Consider the following 25834-nt stretch of genomic DNA (forward strand, 5'->3'; position numbering starts at 1 on the left):
GCCAGACAGGGGCGGTCTCCTGGGCTACCACTAGTCAGAAATTACAAGCCCCCATCAAGAAGAGGTACACTGAGGCGCTTGGGTGGCTCAGTCGGTTAAGCATCCGACTTCCGCTCTGGTCATGTTCTCAGGGGTTCGTGAGTTCGAACCCTGCATCGGCTCTCTGCTGTCCACACCGGGCCTGCTTCAGATCCTCAGCCCCTCACTCTCTCTCCCCATAAAAAAAAAAAGGGGGGGCGCCTGGGTGGCGCAGTCGGTTAAGCGTCCGACTTCAGCCAGGTCACGATCTCGCGGTCTGGGAGTTCGAGCCCCGCGTCAGGCTCTGGGCTGATGGCTCGGAGCCTGGAGCCTGTTTCCGATTCTGTGTCTCCCTCTCTCTCTGCCCCTCCCCCGTTCATGCTCTGTCTCTCTCTGTCCCAAAAATAAATAAACGTTGAAAAAAAAATTAAAAAAAAAGAGAGAGAGAGAGAGAGTGAGAGTGAGAGAGGACTACCCTGCATACACAATAGGAAAAAACCTACTTTACTACTTTCTACTTTCTCCTACTTTCCAGCAGGAGGAAAAGAAGTTCTCATCGGCCAGCAACAAGCTCAGCCAATATAATGTTACCACAGGTCACCCAATCAGAAACCATCACCACCCTGAACTCTTGCTTTCCTCCAAAGTAGTGTTGTTCAAAGCAACGCCTCCCAACTTCCTCCTTTTCTCTGTATAGTTCCTGTTTTTTGTTTCCCGGTCTCGTCTCTGGTTTACCAGAGCTTGCATATCCCGAATTGAAATTCCTCTGCTCTTCCCGAATAAACCCAATTTGCCGGTAAAATAAATGGCTGTTTCACTTTTAAGTTTGACAAGCCACAGCTCGTAGAACAAAACTCTGAAAAGTGTACATTGTCAACAACAATACAATCATGATATTTCTACTGATAAGCGTCAGTTATTTTCACCCCACTGCAAAGGGGCTTTCTTTGTGTCGGAATCACATATTCTAAAACGGTGATCTTAAGGGGAAAATGAGCTACAAAAATATTTTTTTAGTGAAAAACTAAGAAAAACTGGATATAAAATTATTGTTAAAGTATCTATTCATTATATTCAACTAGATTGTCCCAGAGAGAGCCTAGTTTGTACATCAGGCACCTCCAAAAAATACTTTCTTTTTGGCCGCTGTACGTTTTTAAAAATACCGGATGGCAGTTTTAATATTAACTTAAATTGATACCAGTAATTATTTGATATTTACTATTCATTCTTTGCCTTTTTTTAAATGTTGACCTCTTTATCTTCTTCAAAATGGACTGTGAGCTCCCTAAGGGCAGCAAGCCGTATCCAATTTTTATTGGTTAACACTCACCTACTCTCACTCCACCCTCACCCTCCACCACCAATGACTGACTGAGACAGAATTCAGACTTGGGCAGGTGTTGGGAGCCCATTGGCAGGAAACCAGGGTGAAGAGGGAAGTATTCTCACCTGAGGCAATAGGAAACTCTGGGGCCAAAGTGGTTAGCCAAGCCCGAAAGGATGTCAGGCAGCCAATGTCCAAATGCCAAGGAGAAAGTTCGGGAAAAGATCAAGTCCTGCGGGAGTTAGAGATGGAAACAATCAATATCAGAATGCACCGCCAGGAGAGAACCAGGGAGACAAGATCTAGCAAAATCAAAATCAAATCCGGCTGAATTAGTGGGAAGAGAAGCCATAGCAATTGCCTTGGAAAGGCAGACAGCTCTTGGGGCTGGCTTCATAGGTCCGCAAGGGAGTGTTGAAAAGAAGGGGAGGTAACTCAGCCCAACATAAAGAGTCAGGAATGGGGAAGATTCATATTTCCTGGGGTGCCTTTCCCATAGTCAACTGTCAGTTAATATTAACTGGGCTAGTCCAGCAATAATTAGTCACACATGATCCTGGTGGTCTGAAAGTTAATGTGGCCCATTAGTGCGCACAAGAATAAAATAGATCAAAGTTTAGAGCACACCCCTAAGTCATGGGACTTGTTTATGATAGTAAAATGAGACCTTCAGAATGAAAGTCTGAGAACAGCTATGATGAGGCACGTGGAAGGAGGAAGGAAAGGAAAAAGAAGCTTGTAGTTAATGAATACCAACCCGTGGCCAGGTGCCTTTTTGTGTTTGGCTTAATTCGGTCCTTCAGGGCATAGGAGGTCCTCACGATGTCACAGTTGAGGAAACTGGAGAAAGCTTAAGTACCTTTCCTAAGGTCATGCCGTCAGGACTCAAATGCAAAGCTGTCTGATTCCAGAAGCCAGGCTCTTTTTGAATATTCCACCTGCCACCTCATGAACCACGTTGGGAAAAGGCGCGAGCTGGTCGAAGTCAAAAATCTGAGAGGGGCAACACGTCGTGAGCGAGGCAAGAGGGTCTCTGAAAGGCAGGAAAAGGTCGTTCCTTGAAAAGATACTGCAATCCAACTCCACTCTTTGTGACTTGGTTTTGTACCTGCGGCAACCAAGCGATGGTCCACGTAGTAATAGCTGCTATTTACTGAAAATTTGCTGCGTATTCATCGCCTGTCCTAGAAGCTTTACATACAGTAAATTCTGTTGTTTGCAAAGCATTTTCACAGCCATTATTTTACCTGGCTGATACAAAAACTCAGATACATTTTTCCAAGTTTATTTACTTTGAGAGAGAGAGAGAGAGAGAGAGAGAGAGAGAGAGAGAAGTAGGGGAGGGGCAGAGAGAGGGAGACAGGATCCCGAGCAGGCTCCACACTGTCAGCATGGAGCCCAATGTGGGGCTCGAACTCCCAAACCATGAGATCATGATCTAAGCCGAAATCTAGAGCCAGACGCTTAACCGACTGAGCCACCCAGACGCCCCCAAATACATTTTTAAAAAGCCAAGAAGCCGTGTTTCCAGAAACGGGAAACAAGGTTAGGATAGGAATAATAACCGTTACAATACTGAAAGCTGGACGGCTAGGCTGGAACTGGCTGGCTTTCTCCTAAAATCAAAATGTGGTGGTGGGGGGGCACCTGGGTGGCTCAGTGGGTCGAGCATCGGACTCTTGATTTCGGCTCAGGTCATGATCCCAGAGTTGTTGGATCGAGCCCCACGTCGGGCTTCATGCCGAGTAGGGAGCCTGCTTGAAATTCCGCCCCCCAACCCCCGCTTCTCTCTCTGCCCCTCTCCCCCGCTCACATGTGCACCCTCTTTCTAAAAATAAAATCATAAATAAATAAAATCACAAATAAATAACTAAATAACTAAATAAATAAAGTCAGAATTGGTCCAGGGGCTCAGGCAGGATTGAACTGCAGAGAGCAGTGGGACAGCTGGTAGCCCCTGACCGTGGAGGAAGAAAAGCAATAAGGCCACGAAATAGGCAGCACTTGATGGCAATTTCATTCAAGAATGCCACAGCGGCAGCAGCCTGCGGTGGACATCCTAACCAAAGGGCATCTTGAGTTTGACACCTTTGAGAACGCGACAAATCACCCCCCCACCCAGCAGCAGTCTATGCTGGGCCCCATCACTGCTTGTTGAATCATTTCCGGCCCCGCCCCACCCCTCCAAGCTTTCCATGTTACAGACTCCTGGTTCACCTGCTGCCTCTGCGGCTGCCCCTCTCTCTCTTGCAAAGCGCCTTTCGCCGTCTTTTGGTATTCCCCATCTCAGTGAATATACCACCAGCCACTCAGTTGTACGCATCAGAGATTTAAACATTTTCCTTAACATTTCCTTTTCCCCCCCGCGTCCCAATCACCGTGAATTACTATCAATTTCAGCTGCCGAATATCTCGTTAATGTGTTCACTGCTCCCTGTCCCCACTGGTCTGGCCCAAGACACCATCATCACCTCTGGCCTTGACGATGGGGCAGCCTCCTGGGATAAAATCCCACCTCTGCCACATTCCAGCTGTGTGATGTTGGGCAAGTCTCTTCAGTTCTCTGAGCTTCAGTTTCCTCACAGGTTATGTGGGGATGATAACTACCTACCTTACAAGATGTGAAGATTCAGTAACAATATGCATAGCGGTGCCCGAGGGGGCTCTGTCGGTTAAGCATCCAACTTCGGCTCAGGTCATGATCTCAGGGTTTGTGGGTTCCAGCCCCGCATCCGGCTGTGCGCTGATGATGTGGAGCCTGCCTGGGATTGTCTCTCTCTCTCTCTCTCTCTGCCCCTCCCCCACTTGTGCTTTCTCTCTCTCTCTCTCAAAATAAATAAACTTAAAAAACACACACACAATATGTATGAAAACCCTTACAATGATGCTTAGCACACAGTAAGTGGAACACAAATGATAGCTTGGTAAATTTTATCTCTATTCATGCTTACCCAGCCACCCATTCATTCTCCACACTGTAGCCAAAGTGGCATTTTCCAAATTCAAGTGGCATTTTCCAAAGTGGCATTTTCCAAATTCAAGTGGGGGGGATCATATCCCCCCACCGCCACTATGTGCAAGTACCCACAGAACCTTCCAATTGACTGACATTGTCTTTAGGATAAACTCAAAACTCCCTAACAGAGGCTACAACAAAGTAGTACATGAATTTCTACACTGCAGGAAGCCACAACTGAGTTGCCCCCTCTACTCTCTAGAACCTTCCTAATACTTCACTAGCCTCTTCGTTCCTTCCACTTTCAACCTGCTTCCTCCCACCCCGGGGCTTTGCTCTGCTCACCTGGAATGCTCCCACTCCTTTTTCCTAACTGCTCTTTATCCTTCAGCACTCAGCTCAGACCTCACCTCCCCAAAGAACACATTTCTGACCAAAGACTTACAAACCCTGTCAAATCATCACATATATTGCATATATCAGCGCGGCCTTCCTGTATTGCATATATCAGCGCGGCCACTTTTATTTCTTTGCGGGAAAGGAGGATTCGTTTCTGCTTGCCCTACCTAATTGGGCACTCAGTGACCTTAAGGAACTTGATTTTGTGCACTGCTAATTCAGCTTGTAGTGTGTGCCTGGCACATAATAAGTGCTCGACGAATTGATAGACTGAATGAATGGGGGGAAAAAATGGATGAATCTAACTCATGTAGAAGGATCAACCGGTGGCAAAAAGAAACTGAAAGTTGAAGTTCCAACTCTGCAGGTGAGACTGTAAACTGGTCCAGGATGTGAAACAGTTGAGGCTATAGAAGCAAAAGCTCTTAGACCAAAATAGTGTTTTAAAGGATAAGACGATGGAAAAAAAAAAAAGTGGAGTTTTGAGTAAAGGAAAAAGGAAGGAAGAAGGGAGAGGATGGGTAAACCCACCAAACTGAGACAACTAAGCAGGATTTTATTTTATTTTTTTAAAGTTTATTTATTTATTTAGAGAGAGAGAAAGAGGGAGAGAGCAGGAGCAGGGGAGGGGAGAGAGAGAGGGAGAGAGAGCATCCCAAGCAGGCTCCGCACTGTCAACGCAGAGCCCGACGTGGGACTCGAACCCACGCACTGTGAGTCATGACCTGAGCTGAAATCAAGAGCTGGACGCTTAACCAACTGAGCCACCCAGGAGCCCCAGGCAGGATTTTTAAAGTTCAGTGTGTGTGTGTGTGTGTGTGTGTGTGTGTGTGTACATGTGCACACTGTATAGACTTTCACTTTGTAGTTTTTTTTAAAAATCACTCAAAAGCTATTTTTGACAGGAGAACAAAAATCTGGAAAAAAGCAGAGTCCCTGGGGCAGAAGAGAGACCCATGTCCACTTGGCCTTCTGTCCTGGCAGCCGCATTTCAAGAGAATTGTTCCTGTTCCTGTTTTTCTTTTTCTTTCTTTTTCTTTCTTTTTCTTTCTTTCTTTCTTTCTTTCTTTCTTTCTTTTTCTTTCTTTCTTTCTTTCTTTCTTTCCTTCCTTCCTTCCTTCCTTCCTTCCTTCCTTCCTTCCTTCCTTCTTTCTCTTGCTTTCCTTCTTTCTGAATAGAACAGCTGGAATGACCTAGCTCTGTATTGAATGCTTTCACCTTCAAAACTCCGCATTTCCAAGTCAAAGCTCTCACCTACCCAGTCCCGGGTGGTCTTGGTCTGCCTCAACTCTGCTGCTTACACTTGGTCCCTAAGTGTCCTCAAAGCAGTTGCCACGTGGCCCCGCCCCCCACATTTCTGTTAGCCTCCCCTTAACTGCACGCCTGCCTCTGGTGGGGAGATCCAACACAGCTTCACGGTCTAGCCCACAGATTTACAAACCACAGGTTGAGACTCATTAGCAAGGTTTCAAACAAATGTAGTGGGTCAAGATGAGGCTTTTTTTTTTAAATAAGGCAAAATATAAGAAAGAGAGAGAGGCAGAGAGAGAAAAGATCAGACTACATTGCTTACAGCAAGGTTTCTCTTGCACAACTTTCCAAACTCGATGATGTGTGCATGTATTCAGTTACGATGGAAACCAAATTTGGCCATGGTAAAAATGCTTGACAGCTTCCACTTCAGCCTCATCTTCTACTTAGTGCTGCCTCGTTGTGCTGGGTCCTAGAGGGTATGAAGCATTCTTTCCCCCAAGGAGCTCAGTTCACGAGGTTAGGCCTTATGTAAATAACTCCGACACAAGAAAGACAGTAGTGAAGTGTCCTAAGAGAGCCATAAATAAAGTTTACAGATAATAGACAACAATTTAGCCTCTATGATAATAAAATGCTATTTATGATGTTTACTGAGTCCATTTGTATCAGGCAAGGCGGTAAGTACTTTGCAGGCTTTGTCTCATTCAATCCTCATGACGACACTGAGATAAAGCCCATTCTAGCCCTTATGTCGGAGAAGTAAAAATGGAGGCTCAGAGACATTGAGCAAATTGTCCTAAGAGCCAGGACTCAGCGGCAGCGTCCTTTGAGCCCAACACCCTGTTGTTCCAACAATCCCTGCCAATAATGTAGCCACTTTTACTACTTCTCATGGTACCGAGGGAATACTCACCATAGACCCTTCCTACTTACCAGTTTGGGGGCATTTAAGTTCCCCGGGGCCACAGCAAACTCTCAAAGAAAGTCTCCTCACTGCTTAGTAGTTACAGAATCAGTGATCTCCCACTAAAACAGAACATCTCTTGTCATGAGACCCTGATGAAAAAAAAGAAAGAAAGAAAGAAAGAAAGAAAGAAAAGAAAGAAAGAAAGAAAGAAAGAAAGAAAGAAAGAAAGAAAGAAAAAGGAGAAAAGGGATCATTATGTGGTAAGTCCTTGGTTGCCTCACATTCTTTATGTCCTTGAGCCCATAAACACCAACAGGAAGACATTATTAATACTTTTCCCAAAGGCAATCGACCAATTCCTGCATAAATTTTCTTTTACATCCAGGAAGTTCAGTGGAAATATGAATGGTGTTGTTAAGCTAATAAATGTTACTATGCTTAGCTCATTAAGCCTTCTTCGGAATAATTTATAGTGAGGGAGGGAAATTTTAATTATTAAACACCGGGAAGCTTCAAAGAAATCTCTGCAACGTATATGTAAATTAGAAGACACAGTCACAACACCTGTGAACCCACTGTCCATCCAAGAGATGTTGAAAGCAAGCCTGTGGCCTCCATATTTGTACCCTATCTGTTACTTGGTTTTGGGTTTGGTCTAGGTCTTTGGAAGACTGAATAGCAAATGCCCACATCAACATCTTTTCAGCTTTTCTGATGTGCACGATCGAGGCACAGCATTTGGAATTATTATGAATATCAAAATATTCTGTTTCAGATACAGGTAAGTATTCTAGATGATATTTGGACTAAAAATTCCCTTATTATTGCAAGAGGAAAATGCTACACTAATAAATGATTGATATATAAATTATCTGTTAAATTTATGTGCAAGCACAATTATTATGAATGTCAAATAGTTAAACAGAAAAATAGATTGAGACTATAAATATTAAGAGAGTGCATTCACTAGATTAATCTATGAGGAAAATGATAAACTTCTTGAGCTAATTTTACAAAAATTAAATAATAATTCAAGGCCAAATAGTGTAGGTTTGAATGTTTAATGATTATCATATTTTTTTTATTGTTTGGTGTTCCTGTATTTCCAACATGAAACAAAATGATCTCTGAGGGCTGAATTTAATTTTCAGGTGTCTAAATCCACTTAGACCACAGCTCTTCAAAGAGAAGCTCTATTTGCGAATGCTTTACATTTTATAAGGGTGAATTAAAAATGGAATCTTTTTTAGGTAACTTTGTCACCTCAAAATTTCGCAAGGGAGAAAACCTCCCAAACCTGTCAAAGCCACATCCACAACAAACCATCTTCAATCTCCTATGTCACAGAGAAGATAAAAAATGTAACGAAGAAAATATTTTGTGGGGGAGGCGCCTGGGTGGCACAGTCGGTTAAGTGTCCAACTCTTGATTTCGGCTCAGATCATGATCTCATGGTTAGCGAGATGGAACCCCGCATCGGGGCTATCAGCGCAGAGCCTGCTTGGGATTCTCTCTCTCCCTCTCTCTGCTCCTCTTCCCCTTGCACACACGAGCCCATGCATGCACGTGTGTGTGTGCACGCGCACGCACATGCTCTCTTAAAATGAATAACCATTAAATTTTTTTAAGTTTTATTTATTTATGTAACCTTTACACCCAACATGGGGCTTGAACTCACAACCCCTGAGATCAAGAGTCACATGCCCTTCCAACTGAGCCAGCCTGGCGCCCCTGTAATGAAGAAAATATGGAAGAAAATGGAGGCATCCTAAAAATAGCTTCTTTCTGCCCTGACCTCACTTGACAGTATCCATTTAGTTTCCTAAGTGTGCAGTTCAGTGTCCATGGGGGCAATCTAGCAACTGATGATGTTTTCCTTAAAAACATTGGCCGGTTCTGGATCTAAAACTAAAACTCCGTGGATAATAAAATGCTTATTAATGGAAGTGTAGCAATAATCATTTTTAATGAGGAAGTTTCAGGTTTATTCTTGCATCTCACAAGGTCATTCCATAACGGTGATAGTTAGTTTGGGCTGAATATTGATGTTACACTAGAACTTTCAGTATTTTGTGTTTGTTGATCTCTTATTGCTATTTATTGCTTCACAACCTGTATTGCTTAGATTTGCTCATAATTGAATTTTTCTATAAATGATACTGACGGTAGTCCTCTAGGCTTTTTTGTTTCACTCAACATTATATTTGAGACTTGTTTTCTTTGCTATATCATATTCCACTTTATGTGTATGCTTCCATTTATCTAGCCATGCCGTGAATAGACATTGGGACTGTTTCTTGTTTTGTTTTCTAATGTTATTCATCAAGCTCTTCTGAATATTCTTTTGCATGCCTAAGTACGTACAAGTCCGAGAATGCTAGGGCGTATTCCTGGGAGTTGAACCCCTGGGTCATAATGGACATGCATTTTTACCAGATAATAACAAAGCGTTTTTTCCAGAGTGGTAGCACTAATTCATACTCCATCCACAGTATTCATATCTATTGTTTCCCCGTAACTTCACGGCCTTCTTGTGATACCACCCAAGCTTATGGGGAGAAGAAACAAGGAAATGTGACAAGAGAATTACTATGTGCTCCAGAACATCTGATCTGTTCTCGGTTCTTCTCCTAAGTTGCTGTGAGACTTTTAGAAGAGTTGCTTAATCTTTCTGCTTCTCATTTTAATCACCTCTCAAATGGAGTATTTGGACCATTCTGAATTTCATTCAGCTCGAAAATTCTCATTCTACCTAACAGTTGCAGATGCTGAGACACGGAATGAGGATTTGCTTTGCCCAGGGTCATATATCATACCATTGAAGCTCGAGTTCCTCATATATAAAGGGTGGGCTAGACTGTATGATTGTAGATATCACTTCCTATTTTATGGGTCTGGACTGAGAGTCTATGATGTCAGGGCCACGATTAACCACCATGTCTTAATGGCTCCATTGTGACAAATATTAAGTACATGCTATGTGCAAGGCAGGCATCACAGGTACCAAGGAGATAATAGGAAATGTTACCTGCCACTGAGGAGCTCACAACATGACACAATATATAGGGAGATAAACCTGGCCCGTTCACACTATAGTGAAGTAAGAGCTGTGATGAGATGTGCACACTTCATGGTGGGAAGGACAGAAGGGGACCCAGGGACTACTTATGGAAGGAACTAGTGTTTGAGAGGTGTTTTAAAGAGCGAGTTATCTAGGTGATGGAGCGAGGTCTCCAGAATTTATCCTATATTCTTGGTTACTGGCTGTCACCCCTACTCTGGAATATAAGCTCCGCGAGGAGCTGGGCTAGCGCTCTGCCTGATTCATTCTCTACACGTTCCCCAGCATCTACCACAATTCCCGGCTCGGGACAGTCTCTCAATAAATATTTATGAAATAAATGAAGGGTAATAACACCTTATCTGCCTAAAACATTTTTACAGTTAACAAAAGGCTGCTTAGCACATTATCTGAGTTGATCTTATCAGGCCTTTTGGGGTACAATCAAAGCAGAAGGGGCTGAGAGTCTCTGAAATGGCGAGTATCAGCAGAGATTAAAGAAACCCTGATAAAGTTGTTGCGGTTATTTTAACCACATAAAATCGGATCTTCTTAACAGATGTTTCTTCCACACAGAGCAAAGGTTAAATCTGAAATCGAAAAAAAGGAAAAGAAATCAGTCTGAAATCCAGCCTCCATCATTCTGCCTTACTGCCAAAACAGCTGTCTCCCATTAAATTCAGGATTCAGGGTGGGGGGCAGTCGATTGAGCGTCCAAGTCTGGGTTTGCAGCTCAGATCGCGGTCTCACGGCTTCGTGAGTTCGAGCCCTGCATCGGGCTCTGCACTGACAGTGCGGAGCCTGCTTGGGATTCTCTCTCTCTCTCTCTCTCTCTCTCTCTCTCTCTCTCTCTCTCTTTCCCTCTCTCTCTGCCCCTCCCCCACTCGTGCTGTCTCTCTCTCTCTCAAAATAAGTAAATAAACTTAAAAAAAAAATCCTCACGCCCAGGGCCTCTGTGGGGGCTGGGGATGTTTAAAAACAAAAAAAAAAAACAACGCAGGATTCACTCTCTTCCATATTACTGCTCTGCCTCTCTTGTCTGTATATGCTCAAAAAATGGGGGAAAAAAAAAACAAAACATAGAGCTAATTGCTGTGAAAATTCAATGCTTGTCATTTTTTATTTTAGTCATGACAATGAAGGCTGGATTGTTGCATCTGAACACAAGAATGGGAATTATTCATGTAGAAGAAATCAGACGTGGAACAAAGAACAGCTCTGTAGGAGCAAGGCTGAACATTTCTGAGCCAGTTCAGCACCACTGCCTGGGATATCTGTGCGATTTTCCACTTCTTATCTTCTTTCTTTTCCTCGCAAAGCTGCGCTGCTGCCTTGGAGCTGTGTTTTAAGACAATTGCTCCTGATCTTCGTAATGACCCAATTAGGGTCTCTGAGGATCTACCAAAAATGGGCAAAGAGCGGAAGAGTAAGCCTTTACTGCTTTCTCTATCTAAATAGGGTCCAGCGGTTATTGTCGCTCTTTGCACCCGTGTTCTTGCCTAGCAACACTCGTCATAGGGAAGCTCCCAGCTCACCCACGGGTTAGGTTCTAAAACCAGCATGTGAGGTGAAACTGGCAGACTCAAAATTGCCATTAAACATCATTTAAGTGTGCCTGGGTGGCTCATTTGGTTAACCATCCGATTTCAGCTCAGGTCATGATCTCGCAGTTGACAAGTTCAAGCCCCACGTCAGGCTCTGTGTGGACAGTTCAGAGCCTGGAGCCTGCTTCAGATTCTGTCTCCCTCTCTCTCTGCCCCTCCCCTGCTTGTGCTCTGTCTCTCTCTCTCTCTCAAAAAATAAATAAATATTTTTTAAAAAAATTTTTAAATCATTTACATTTCCCATAAAACACAATATGGATGGTTTGTGTATACTACCTTGTGTATTAATGGATAAATGTATTGTGTGCACAGGACTATCCAGTATATAATAGATTATATAGCAAATTATATCTCAGTGTTTTAATTACATAAAAAGGAGAGAGTGTTCAGAATGGAAATCACAGGGGCGCCTGGGTGGCTCAGTTGGTTAAGCGTCCGACTTCGGCCCAGGTCACGATCTCGCGGTCCGTGAGTTCGAGCCCCGCGTCGGGCTCTGTGCTAACCGCTCAGAGCCTGGAGCCTGTTTCCGATTCTGTGTCTCCCTCTCCCTCTGCCCCTCCCCCGTTCATGCTCTGTCTCTCTCTATCTCAAAAATAAATAAAACATTAAAAAAAAAAAGAATGGAAATCACAGAACGGCACCTATCCTATGACTGTATTTATTGGTGTAGTTACTGAAGGCTTAGTGCTGTTAGTTTTTAGTCATCATGAAGGCATGGGTCCTGCTCTATTTTGATGACTTCTCTATTCTCCATCTCTATCTAATGCCTAGCTCAGTTCTGCTCAAAAATAGATGTTGACTGGCTAATGTTAAGGTGAGATGGAGGACAGAGAGAGTCAGAATAAGAGATTCGTTCCAGAATGAGACTGCGCTGCCGCCACAGTGGCCTAAACAATGACAATCTGTCCTATCAGCTGTCAGAACCTAAAGATCACCCTGCTGGTCAGCAACTCTCGCGCCGTCTGCTGTGCCACACTTCCTGTCTGCCTGGGGCGGATGGCATGTGCGTTCCTAGAAGCCAAATGATCATTCTACTTTGTGGATTTAGCCCATGGTTTTCCTACGAGAATTTCAATGTTTACTATTTCTCAAGTACAGGCAGACCTCAGAGATGTTCTGGGTGCGTTTCCAGAGCACCACAATAAACCAAACATAGCAATAAGGTGAATTAAATTGATTTTTTTGGTTTCCAGTGCATATTATGCTATACTGGAGTCTATTAAGTGTGCAATAACACTATGTCTAAAAAATGTACACGTCTTGATTTAAAAAATACTTTATGGCTAAACAATGCTAGCTGTCATCTGAACTTCCAGCAAGTTATAATCTTTTTGCCGGTGGAGGGTCTTGCCTCAATGATGCATGGCTGCTGACTGATCAGGACGGTGGTGGCTGAGGGTTCAGGTGACCGTGGCAATTTCTTACAATAAGACAATGATGAAGTTTGCCGCATCAATGAACTCTTCCTTTCACAAACAATTTCTCTGTAGCATGAGATCCTGTTTGATAGTATTTTACCCACGCTAGAACTCCTTTCGAAATTGGAGTCAATTCTCTCAAACCCTGCACCTGCTTTATCAATTAAACATATGTAATATTCTAAATCCCTTGCCGTTATTTCAGCAATCTCAACATCTTCACCAGAAGCAGATTTCTTCTTTTTTTCAAAGTCGCTGTGTTGTTTTTTTGTTGCCTTTTTTTTAAGTTTATTTTTATTTGTTTTGAGAGAGACAGAGAGTGAGCGGGGGAGGAGCAGAGAGAGAGGGAGACATAATCCCAAGCAGGCTTCACGCTCTCAGTGCAGAGCCTGATGCGGGGCTTGAACTCATGAACCGTGAGATCATGACCATGAGCCGATGTCAAGATTCCGACGGTTAGCCGACTGAGCCACCCGGGCGCCCCGTGTTGTTGTTGTTTTTTTTTAATTTTTTTTTTCAACGTTTATTTATTTTTGGGACAGAGAGAGACAGAGCATGAACGGGGGAGGGGCAGAGAGAGAGGGAGACACAGAATCGGAAACAGGCTCCAGGCTCTGAGCCATCAGCCCAGAGCCTGACGTGGGGCTCGAACTCCCGGACCACGAGATCGTGACCTGGCTGAAGTCAGACGCTCAACCTACTGCGCCACCCAGGCGCCCCATGTTTTTTTAATTAGATTCAAGTTAGTTAACATCTAGTTTCAGGAGTAGAATTTAGTGACTCATCACTTTCATATAACACCCAGTGCTCTTCCCGAAAAGTGCCTTCTTCATACCATCACCCACTTAGCCCATCCCCCCACACACCTCCCTGCCATCAACCCTCAGTTTGTTCTCTACATTTAAGAGTCTCTTATGGTTTGCCTCCCTCTTCCTCTCAAGAAACCACTTTCTCTGCTCATCTAGAAGGAGCAAACTGCCCGTCTGTTCAAGTTTGATCACGAGACTGTAGCAATTCAGTGTCATCTTCAGGCTCCACTTCCGATTCTACTTCTCTTGCTATTTCCACCCCGTCTGCTGTTACTTCCTCCACTGAAGCCTTGAAGCCCTCCGAGGCATCCATGAGGGTTGGAATCAACTTCTTCCCAACTCCTTTTTATGTTGACGTGTTGACTTCCTGTCGTGCATCGCAAGGGTTCTTTCTTAATGGCATCCAGAATGGCAAATCCCTTCCAGAAGGTTCTCAACGGACTTTGCCCAGATCCGTCAGAGGAATCCCTATCTATGGCAGCTAGAGCCTTACAAAATGTGCGGCTTAAATAATAACGAGGCTTCAAAGTCAAAATGACTCCTTGACCCCTGGGCTGCACACCGGCCACGAGAACAACGTGCATCTCGTATATCTTCACCAGAGCTCGTCGGTGACCAGGCGCATTTTCAACGAGCAGTACTATTTTGAACGGAATCTTTTCTTTCGGAGCAGTAGGTCTCCCCGGTGGGCTTCAGACATTCAGCAAACCACCTTGTAAACACACGTGCCGCCATCCAGTCTTGGTCATTCCTGTTAAAGAGCACAGGCACAGTGGATTTCGCATAATTCTGAAGGCCCTGCCCTGGGGTTTCTGGAATGGCCCGTGAGCACCGGCTTCAACTTAACGTCACTGGCTATATTCGCCTCTAATAATTCGAGTCGGCCTGTCCTTTGCAGCTTTGAAGCCGGGCACTGACTTCTCGTCTCTAGCCGCGAAAGTCCCACATGGCATCTTCTTCCGACAGAAGGCTGTCTCAGAGTCCACACTGCAGATCTGTTGTTTGGTGTAGCCTCTGCGTTCCTGATCTTAGTTGGATCTTCTGGATGGCCTCGCGAACCGACCTCTGCTAGCTTCCAACTTTCCTGCCACAGCCTCCTCACCTCTCTCGGCCTCCACACAACTGCAGAGAGTTAAGGCCTTGCTCTGGATTGGGCTTTGGCTTAAGGGACTATCGTGGCTGCTTCGAGCTTCTGTCCAGACCACTAACACTTTCTCCACATCAGCAATAGGCCGTATTGCTTACTTCCCATTCGTGTGTTCACTGGAGTAGCACTTTTAATTTCCTTCAAGAACCTTTTCTTTACATTCACAATGAGGCTAACTGTCTGCTGCAAGACGCCTAGCTTTCAGCCCGTCTCGGCTTAAGACGCGCCTCCCTCGCTGAGCTTAATCATTTCTACCTTTTGATTGAAGGGGACAGACACGTGATTCTTCGTTTCATTTGAACAGTTACGGGCCACTGTAGGGTTATTAATTGGTCGAATTTCAATATTGTAGTGTCTCGGGGAATAAGGAGGCTCCAGGAGAAGGAGAGAGACGGGAACCGCCCGTCAGTAGAGTTGATTATCAATTATGTTCACTGTCTTATATGGGTGTGATATGTGGTGCCCCAAAACAATTACAATAGTAACATCAAAGATCACTGGTCAAAGATCACCATAAGAAATATGATAAGGGGCGCCTGGGTGGCGCAGTCGGTTAAGCGTCCGACTTCAGCCAGGTCACGATCTCGCGGTCCGTGAGTTCGAGCCCCGCGTCGGGCTCTGGGCTGATGGCTCAGAGCCTGGAGCCTGTTTCCGATTCTGTGTCTCCCTCTCTCTCTGCCCCTCCCCCGTTCATGCTCTGTCTCTCTCTGTCCCAAAAATAAATAAATGTTGAAAAAAAAAATTTAAAAAAAAAGAAATACGATAATAATGAAAAAAAAAGAAATACAATAATGAAAAATTGGAAATGTCATGAGAATTACCAAAATGGGACACAGAGACATGCAGTAAGAAAATGCTGTGGGAAAAATGGCGCCAATGGACTCGCTTGACGCAGGGTTGCCAAAAGCCTTCGATTTGTAAAAACCGCAATTATCTGTGAAGTGCAATAAAATAAGGTATGCCTGGGGCTCCTTAGTCGGTAAAGCTTCTGACTTCAGCTCAGGTCATGATCTCACGGTTCATGAGTTCGAGCCCCGCATCGGGCTCTCTGCTCTCAGCAGAGAGCCTGCTTCGGATCCTCTGTCTCCCTCTCTGCCCCTCCCCCACTCGCACATTCTCTTTCTCTCTCTCAATAATAAATAAACATTAAAAAAAAAGTTAAACCTATAATTACTTTTATATGTGAATTTCACATTAACATCAGGTAACACAAAAGGGGTTGGGATTGTGAGTGAGTTTTATTTTCATTTTTATAATTTCCTATGTGTCTGAAAGTGTTCTACAATGATTATATACTGTTTTGAAAATCAGAAAAACAGGTTTACAATATTAAGTATGACATTATCTAACTCCCATTTTAAGCTATTTTAATCTCTTTAGAATTATAAAACCTCAGTATTATACCATTTAGGATTGTGACAAAAAGAAAAGTTGAGACACGATTTGAAAAAGGCACTGATCATTCTAAATATTTTAATTGTTTAAGAATACTATTTGTTTCTAGCTCGGTGCTATTCTTTTTTTTTTTTAATGTTTATTTTTGAGAGAGAGAGAGAGAGAGACAAACTGTGAGCAGGGGACACAGAATATGAAGCAGGCTCCAGGCTCTGAGCTGTCAGCACAGAGCCCGATGCGAGGCTCGAACCCTTGAACCGTGAGATCGTGACCTGAGCTGAAATCGGACACTCAACTGACTGAGCCACCCAGGCGCCCCTAACTGGGTGCTATTCTTAATAAAAGTCAATTTCTTTCAAACCTTTTGAGATAAAATTGCATTCTCATGACTTTTTAGAAAAGATTTGGAGCATCTGGGTGGCTCTGTCGGTTAAGCGTCCGACTTCGGCTCAGGTCATGATCTCGCGGTTTGAGAGTTCGAGCCCCGCGTCGGGCGCTGTGCTGACAGCTCGGAGCCTGGAGCCTGCTTCAGATTCTGTGTCTCCCCGTCTCTCAGCCCCTCCCCTGCTCATGCTCTGTCTGTCTCTCTCAATAATAAATGTTAAAAAAAAATGTTTTTTAAAAGATTACCTCTTGTCTCAAGTTTGCCTTGAGTTCCATTCACCACTTTGAAGTAGGTACCATTTCTAAGATTTTATACATGAGGGGTTTAGTAGGGGTTGAGGAAGAAAGAGCGAGAAGAGCTCCATTGCTTAATTTCCATACCCTTAAAGTGTGACTACCAACCCCCCTCACACACTCCTTAACGTTTAGATCTGTGACATTCTGACATTGATAATTTCTTTGCGGGGGCACCCGGGTGGCTCAGCCAGTGAAGCAACCGACTCTTGATCTCAGCTCAGGTCTTGATCTCAGGGTCGTGAGTTGAAGGCCAGCATTGGGCTCCCCCCGGGGCGTGAAGCCTACTTAGAAAAACAAACAAACAAAAAAATTCCTCGTGGATTCAGCAGTCACTTGAATAATCCACACTTTCTGTGTTCCGTATGTAAATACATACAAGGAGAAATAAAGACGTGGCTGATCCACAAAGATAAAACGTTTTAGGTTGGTTGCCACAACCTCACCTCCGATCAAGCACTGCTTAATACACAGACATTCATTTCCCCTACGTGACTCAAATCCCATTGAATTAGAGGACTGCCATAGTTCAAAACAAAACAAAACAAAACAGGAATCAGAGGAACTGTGACGTCATGGAAGCACACCGGGCTGACCTGAGTTCTGAGCTCTGCTACCATGTATTACGTTGACTTAAAAAGTTGAGCTGGAAGAACTCTATCGATCATTTTAATTCCACAAAATCCATTATTTGTCAGATTCCCAATGGTAAGATGCCACAGTACATTAACTAACACCTCTTTGTTCAGTAAATAATTAGTTTTCCATAGAAGCACTGGAATTTTTTACGTGATATCTACAATTCACATCACTCTGGCATCTAGACGCCTATCCCTAGTACTGAAACGTAAGTCTCTTGTAGTCAGTGGCAGATTTGGGATATACCTCTGTTATCTTCAGCTGTGATCCTCGTAGGGCTAACTAACTTTACCAGGTCAAGTTGGGTCAATGCCCCCACATGGGTATTCCAAGGTCAACCTAGGTTCTGCCCTAAGCACTACATAATTGAAACTGGACAAGCACTACCCAGTGTGTGATACCAACTTATTATCAAGCACAGACTGAGAGACAACTTTTATTACTTAAGAAACAAAAAATGTTTAATTGCTGTCATGATGCCTTTTGACATAAAGAGTACTGGCCAAAATAATAATGTATAATATAATGTATAATCTTTTTTTTTTTTTTTGAGAAAGAGAGAGAGTGCATGAGCAGGGGAGGGACAGAGGGAGACAGAGAATCTCACGCAGGCCCCAAGCTCCAGCACAGAGCCCCACACAGGGCTCGATCTCACGACGGCGAGATCATGACCTGAGCCGAAATCAAGAGTCAGACGCTTAACCCACTGAGCTGCCTAGGTGCCCTCACACATTTTTAAAAGCAAGGAAACTTGTTTATGTTTTCCAGATTGTCAGTATCAGTACTTATAGAAGAACATCTGCTGAACACAGAAAAGAATGAGATACAGATGGTCCCCAACTTCCGATGGTTAGACTTACGATTTTTACATTACACAATGGCGCAAAAGTGATACACGTTCCACAGACATCGTACTTTAAATCTTGAATTTGGATCTTTTCTCAGGCTAGTGATATGTGGTACAATGTTCTTTGGTGAGGCCAGACAACAGCAGCGAGCCACAGCTCCCAGTTAGCCATGCAATCCTGAAGGTCAACAAATACACTTCTAATCATTCTGTTGTTCACTTTCAGTATCATTCTGTTGTGCACTTCCAATGAAGTGCACGAGATAGTCAACACTTCGTTTTAATGTTTTTAAGTTTATGTATTTATTCTGAGATAGAGCACGAGCAGGGGAGGAGCAGAGACAGAGGGAGAGAGAGAGAATCCCAAGTAGGCTCCACACTGTCAGTGCAGAGCCTGACGCAGGGCTCCATTCCACCAATCATGAGATCATGACCTGAGCCAAGATCAAGAGTCGGACACTTAACCGACTGAGCCACCCAGGCACCCCAACGCTTCATTTTAAAATGGGCTTTGTGTTAGATGATTTTGCCCAACCGTAGGCTAACGTAGGCGTCTAGTACATGAGACCAAGCTTTGATGTTCGGTAAATTAGATGTATTAAATGCATTTTCAACTTCAGTATTTTCAACCTACTGTGAGTTAGCCCATTGTGAGTTGATGAAGATCTCTGGGAGAAAACGACCCATTATCATTCAGTGGAAGGATAACTACTCTAAATATTTTTGTGTGAATAGTTTTGAATCTTTTACCTTTCGTAGTAAGACCAATAGTTAGGCTACGGGGAACTGTGCCAAGCGCTTAAACAGATGATCTCATCTGATATTCACAAACACCGGATCATGCAACTAAGTTAATTGTTTCCGTTGAACATTGAGGAAACAGAAGACAAGACAGGTTGAACCAATTGCCCAGTCACATAGTAAATTGCAGAGCCGGGCTCCAAACCACTACGTGTCTGACTCCAGAGACTAGGTACTTAACCGCGACACCGTATTGACTCCCTTTCCGTGCCCTCTTTCACTTCAACTCTGCCCTCTTGAATTTACTGTTCGTTGAAGACCTCCCCCTCTGCTCCCGCCATTCCCTTTGCCAGGATTGCCCTTTTCTGTCCTTCTGCCTGGCCAAACCGTACTTCTCATTCAAATGCCACCTACTCCTCCAAGCTTCTCTAATTGGCCCTCAGCTCTCCTCCTACGAGTCCCAATATTCTTTCCTGTACTCCATGGATTCCTCCCTCCTGTCTCAACCTCTTCCCGCTCCTCCGCCTCCCACACTAACACAGACAGCAGGGGTTTACTATATTTGTCAGCGCTGAGTGACTCGTGGCCCTGCTCCAGTTCCCACACTTTGGACGTAGGGCTAAGCAGTTACTCCAGGACGCAGCTACTGGGCAAGAGGGAGCTGGCTTGGCCTTCTGATACTAAGGTGAAAGTGTAGCTCCTATACGCACAGGTCAAAAAAAAAAAAAAAATCACTTCTCGTCCAGGTAAAGCCAATGTTTCACCCCACCTCCCAGGGCTGCCTGTTGTATTTTTAACTTCTTTCCCCCGCAAGGCTGCCCTTGACATTACTTTGAAGATGATTTCCTCCTGATAAAGTCTTTTACAATGTGGGATAATGCCAGCTTCCTGATCTGCCCTGGGTTCTAAAAAGGCAGCCTTGGTGGCTAAACAAGTTTTTTGTTGCTGTTTATTCCAAAGTTTTTGTGGGCCTCCGGTCCCCCGCCAGAGAGGCCATTGCAACTGAAAAGCAATGCTCTGGACCCGATATCATGAAACTTAGTTCCATGGAACTGTATTTCCAAGCTTCACAAGGCATCCCTAGGGGTCCTTGAAAGAAAGTGTGGACATGTTTATCTAACCCACATGGTTAAGGGTGAGAGCGAGGGGCTGTTTGCACACGTGCCGACTGCAATGTGGCCTCAAGCGACTGGGTCTGGAAGCCATGAGCCCTCTGGATGCGTGCCATGTATAGAAAGACAACTCGCTGATGTATTTCTGATACGCCACAGGCTTCCTACGGAGATGGGGAAAATGTGAATCTCCAGCCTGAACTTTGCCTTAACTCAAGAGCCGTATGTCTAACTGCCTAGCGGACATCTGTACCTAGGTGTATGACAGACATATCAAACTTAACACGTCTAAACAAGCTCCCGATAAGTCCCTCAACCCGCACCCTCCCACGCTGGCAACCCCATTCGTCCACTCGTTCAGATCGAAACCTTCATGGCATTCTTGGTTCTTCTCTTTTTCACACGTGCCACGGGTGGCCCTGAGCAAATCCTGTTGGGCCTACTGCCCAAGTTCGAGCACTATTCACCATCCCGATGCCACTATGGTGTCCCAAGTCACCACCATTTCTCCTTCGGCTTTTCGTCATAGCCTCCTACCAGGTTTCACTCTCTTCTGCACCCAGCAGTCGGGGCAATATTGTTGGCACTTAACAGGATCTACTCAAGACCCTCTGGTGACTTTTCATTTCGCTCATAATGAGAGCCTTGCTGTTCTTGAACATGCCAAGCACAGACCCACCTCAGGGCTTTGCACTTGCTCTTTCTTCCATGTGGAAGGCTTTTTTCACCAGATCTCCATGGGGCTGCCTTCTCCATTTCCTTTGAGTCTTTACTTAAGATTCATCTTTCCATGCAGGCCTTCCCTCGTCACCCTACAAAACTGAAATACAAATATCTTGGCACCTCCCACCTCCCTTCCCTGTTTCACAGTTCTCTGTAGGACTACCGTTAGCTAACAGACTATACATTTTACTGACATATTGTGTTAGTTGGTTGACTACTTCACTTCAACATTAATTCCACGGGGGCAGAAATTTTTACCTGTTTTATTTTATTCACTGCCGTATCAGCAGTATCAGAACGTGCCTGGCGCATAGTAGTCACTCAACAAATGCTTGTTAAGTAAATAGGTGTTGAATGAATAGAAGATACCAGAACTGGGTGAAGAATGGGTTCACCCAAGTTTAATGATTTTCAGACTGCTTTCAGAGGTCCAGTGCCCCCTTTACAAGGAGAAGGAACCCAAAGGGGTAAGGCTCTGGACCCCCAGACCCCTTCTTTAACCTGAATCTGACATACTGGCCTTCCATGACAGCTTTGTTTTAAACAAAACATTACTGGGGCACCTGGCGGGCTCAGTTGGTAGAGCATGTGACCCTTTTTTTTTCAAGTTTATTTATTTATTTTGAGAGAAGGCACAAGTTGGGGAGGAGCAGAGAGAGAGGGAGAGAGCGCGATTCCCAGTCAGGCTCTGCACCGCCAGCACAGAGCCTGACATGGGGCTCGAACTCACAAACCATGAGATCATGAATCATGAACTGAGCCGCCGTCAGATGCCTAATGGACTGAGCCACCCAGGAGCATGTGACACTTGATCCTGTGGGGTTGTGAGCTCAAGCCCCATGTTGGGTGTGCAGCCCTACTTTAAAAAAATAAATAGAGGCGCCTGCGTGGCTCAATCGGTTGAGTGCCGACTTCAGCTCAGGTCATGATCTTGCGGTTCGTGAGCTCGAGCCCCGTGTCGGGCTCTGTGCTGACAGCTCGGAGCCTGGAGCCTGCTTCGAATTCTGTGTCTGCCTCTCTCTCTGCCCCTCCCCCACTTGCACTCTGTCTCTCTCTCTCTCTCTCTCTCTCTCTCAAAAATAAACATAAATTTTTTTTAAATACACAAATAAAATATTTTTTAAAAACTTCAATTGAATTACAATTAAGAAAATAAAAAATACGCTACATGGATGGGGTTTTAAGAATTGTTTGAAAACACCTGCCCTACATCTAAAGAGGTCGGAGACCATAATCTCCTCAGGCCGAGAACAATGACGTGGCTTTAGGGGACACATACTTTGGGTCCTCTCTGGCTCGGGCTCCGACCGTGTGGCCCAGGTGTCCCAGAGTAGGCCGTAGGGTATAAACACGGCACCGTTACCCGAGCAGCGCCTTTACCTCAAATGGGGGAGCAAAAGCGTATTTTCTATCCCAATAAAGATGCAGCAGAATGAACACACCTCAAGAATTCACAAGATCACACGCCAGCTCTGGCAAAACGTGTGTAGATGGAAGACACCACGCCTCAGACCACTCTCTGCCTTGCCGGTCCGCATATCCTTTTCTCCGCCATAAAGAGAAGCAGGATTGTTCGAGCGGCTCCAGATCCAGGAGGAGCCGAGAAACAAAGAGGTGGCCTCGGGTGGCCCCAAACGATGGGTCACGCTTACCTAGGTAGGCTCCTTACGGTCACGCTTTAACGTGGGCCTGGGACCCTTTGCTGGTCAGGAGGGACGGGCTAAGTCCTGCCTGCACACTGCTCAGACGCCATCCGAGAATTCATAGGCTGAGCCCCTTCCCTGCTGTTGCTCTGGGAAACGGCATCAGATTTCCTGAAGCTCGGGTCATGTGCTCCCCGCCTCCTATCGGACAGCAAAGGCTAGAATTGCAGTGAGGCATTTATTTCATCCTGTACTTATTTATTTATTTATTTACTTACTTACTTGCTTACTTATTTACTGTACGTAGGCCCCATGCCCAGTGTGGAACCCAGCGTGGGGCTTGAACTCACGACCCTGAGATCAATGCTTGAGCGAAGATCAAGAGCCGGGTGCTTAACCGACTGAGCCACCCAGGCGCCCCCAATCCTATCTATGTTTATTGACCAGCTTCTCCATACTCAGTACTAAGATTAAAAAAAAAAAAAAAAAAAAAAAGTACGACACTGGGTTTTAAAACATAAGATTTTTTTAACTGCTACCACGATTACAGTGTTCTAACCAACTGAAAGCTGTGTTAATAATAATCAGAGGGGCGCCTGGGTGGCTCAGTCGGTTAAGTGTCTGACTTCAGCTCAGGTCACCATCTTGTGGTTTGTGGGTTTGAGCCCCGCGTCGGGTTCTGTGCTGACAGCTCAGAGCCTGGAGCCTGCTTCGGACTCTTTGTCTCCCTCTTTCTCTGTCTGCCCCTCCCCCACTCGTGCTCTGTCTCTCAAAAATGAATACACGTTAAAAATTATGAAAAATGATAATCAGAGATAGTGATACTTGCAAAATGTATATACATCTGAAGCACTCCCGCCGATTTCTAACTCTGAGGAATCCCTGTTGGATATAATAAGCCCGCAGCTAGGGAACAATTTTCACTGGCAACATTTTCCATAGTAGCTGGCACTCATGTTGGATGTCCAATATTTATTGGCTTCTTAGGAAGGCAAGAACCAGGGTCATGAACGAGGGGATGGTTGATTTCCACAACTGATCTGTGAAACTATTACACATTAGGAAATAATAGAGATGAATAGCTTTACACTGAAAAATAGAACAGGAGTCCTGAGCTCTCCCAGCTCTGCCACAAAATCACTGTGTTGCTTCTCCCCTCTGGGCCTCAGCTTTCTCATCTGTAAAATGAGGGCTTCGGTGGACAATGTTCCTTCAAGCTCTGATATTCTCTGGGGTCTATAAAACCCACATTGAGGGGTGCGTGGCTGGCTCAGTCAGTAGAGCACGTGACTCCTGACCTTGGGGGGTTGCAAACGTGAGCCCCACTTTGGGTGCAGAGGTTACTTAAACATAAAACTTTTTAAATAAATAAATCAATAAATCCCACATTCATAGCCAGGCCACTCGGTGGACGTACGTGTTCTGAAATGGTCACCAAACACCACCGACATGTAAGGACTAGAAGTGAGTGAGCGAACTGTTGGGGAAAGCCCCATTAAGCAAATGGACCTTGCCCTCATGCTCATTTCCAACAGACACAAGTAAGAATCCAAAGTCCAAGAAACCATGCTGCCTCACCCTTCCTCGCACCGCATTCCATCGCGAGATTACACTTCAATGCTCCAGAAGCCCAATCAGGGATGGTCTACACATCCAAGTCCAATCCAACGGGCCCCATCTGCTGGTTGGCTGATACAGGGGACACGCCCTGAACAGAATGTGAAAAGTACTCTTCAGGATTTGGATGTGATTGGATTTAAGGCTACCTTGGAGAGTATCGCTCTAAAGAAAAGGTTAGGAAGACCACAGGGCCGGAGCAGGAGGGCGAGGAAGCTGCACGGCCAAAGGAGCAGACGTCTGCCCAGAACCGGTTCCTCTCCAGTCTTCTCCGACAGCAAGAGCATTGCTTGCTAGATGCTGCCTGGCCACACCCTCACTTGGCCTCCTTTCAGTCTGAGTTTTAAAAGTACCTTCAAATAGCGAAAGGCCAGAGCCGATGGGCCCTTTGGGGGGGGGGGGGGTCTGGGCCCCGGAGCCAACTGTTAGCAGGTGAGCGTCATTCCGCAGGTGTTTTGTGAGAGCAGGACAGATCCGAAATGATTCTGATTTTGGAATCCCTTCGGAAGAGCACATACTCTCCCATTTCGGCAGGCAGCCACCACCCCTGGACTTACCTGGGAGGCCTGGCCCCCAAATACTTTTCAGCGGGAGCTGAGACTCAGAGACCAGACCTCCCCGCGACACCAGTACGGCTTTCCAGCTCCCCTCCCTTTGCAGCTGCCCCATCCACGGTCAGCGTCAGCCCGGGCTCCGGCAGCCACCCAAAACTAAACAACCCCAAAGTCGAATGGGTGCGAAGTTTCCCTTCGAAAGCGTTTAGTTCAAATCTGGGTGTTTCCCCGCACCTCCGCCCCTGTAGACACAGGAAGCACTGGGAAGTGGGCCCGCGCACGAAGCACCGGGCTTTTCTCTCCACTGGAGACGGGGGACTATGCAGACAGGGGACCCTCACAGGCAGGGCGGGGCGAGCCAGACCACCAGAGCCACTGTGTATTTGCGGTTCGCTAGAAGGCAGGTCCGTGCGACGGGTTTTAGCTTCTGAGGCGTTAAAAACCCAAACCACGATAGACCCTGTGACAGGAGGCTACCACCTGGAAAGAAAGCAAGACAGCGAATCCCTAGCACGCAATCCATTTGTGCTTTTATCAAACGTCTGCCGTGTGTCCCACATTGTCCTGAACATTCCCACATTCAGACACTTTTGTCTCACCATCAGATCATGGGTCCCAACAATTTGTTGTTCAAAAAGTGTAATTATCATCCTGCGATCCCTAACACATCGGGTGCTCCACAGGAGAAAGAGACAGCGCAAGAAATGTTTATTTCACAAAGAGACAGACAAAGGCACCCAGTTGTTTTTTTGTTTTTCTGTCTAGTGTCCTTTCCTTCAAATTCGTTCCTTCCCTCTAACAAAGGGTTGGCTTTTGTGCTCACCCTCATTTCAAACTAAGACATCAGAATCTGTGCCTGACAGTGATGGGGGCTGGAGTAGAGAAGATAAAGTTTACAAATGATTCTTTTGAGAGAGAGAGAGAGAGAGAGAGAGAGAGAGAGAGAGAGAGAGAGAAAGCACACACACGAGTGGGGGAGGGGCAG

General features: G+C 45.2%; 1 long non-coding RNA gene across 2 annotated transcripts in view; it reads right to left on the reverse strand.

Moving 5' to 3' along the window:
- Nucleotides 1-8512: 8512 nt before the first annotated feature.
- The window catches only part of LOC109496578, a 189911-nt gene continuing 172589 nt past the window's right edge, over nucleotides 8513-25834 (reverse strand). For both annotated transcript variants that reach the window (XR_006592834.1, XR_006592832.1), the window contains exon 5: nucleotides 8513-10512. This is a non-coding gene — a long non-coding RNA (uncharacterized LOC109496578). The remainder of the gene's footprint in view (nucleotides 10513-25834) is intronic.

The sequence above is a fragment of the Felis catus genome, chromosome X (assembly GCF_018350175.1).
Source record: "Felis catus isolate Fca126 chromosome X, F.catus_Fca126_mat1.0, whole genome shotgun sequence".
Lineage (NCBI taxonomy): Eukaryota > Metazoa > Chordata > Mammalia > Carnivora > Felidae > Felis > Felis catus.